Raw genomic sequence first — 519 nt, 5'->3', positions numbered from 1 at the left:
GGCTGAGGGAACTGGGGGTGTTGAGCCTGGAGAAAAGGAGGCTGAGGGGAGACCTTGTGGCTCTGTCCAAGTCCCTTGGAGGAGGGTGGGGAGAGGTGGGGGTGAGTCTGTTCAACCAAGGCCCAAGGGACAGGACAAGAGGAAATGGGCTCCAGTTGTGGCCGGGGCAGTTGAGATGGGATGTGAGGAAGAATTTCTTTGCTGAAAGGGTTCTGAGGCATCGGAAGGGGTTGCCCAGGGCAGTGGTGGAGTCCCCATCCCTGGTGGTATTTAAAAGCTGGATAGATGAGGTGCTGAGGGACATGGTTTAGGGGTGGGATTGGCAGTGACAAGTTAATGTTTGGACTCAATCTTAAGGCTCTTTTCCAACCACCACGATTCTAAAAAATAAATGAAAAATCATTTACAACGGGTTTTTCCCAACCCAGCTTCAAGAGGGGGATGAGCAACGTGTTCATGAGGCTATTTTCTCATTTTTAAAGGCAGAATTGCTGATTTACAACTTTCTGAAGGGAAAAA

The sequence above is a fragment of the Antrostomus carolinensis genome, unplaced genomic scaffold, assembly GCF_000700745.2.
Source record: "Antrostomus carolinensis isolate BGI_N321 unplaced genomic scaffold, ASM70074v2 scaffold49162, whole genome shotgun sequence".
Taxonomy (NCBI): Eukaryota; Metazoa; Chordata; class Aves; order Caprimulgiformes; family Caprimulgidae; genus Antrostomus; species Antrostomus carolinensis.
This window is presented reverse-complemented; position numbering follows the sequence as displayed.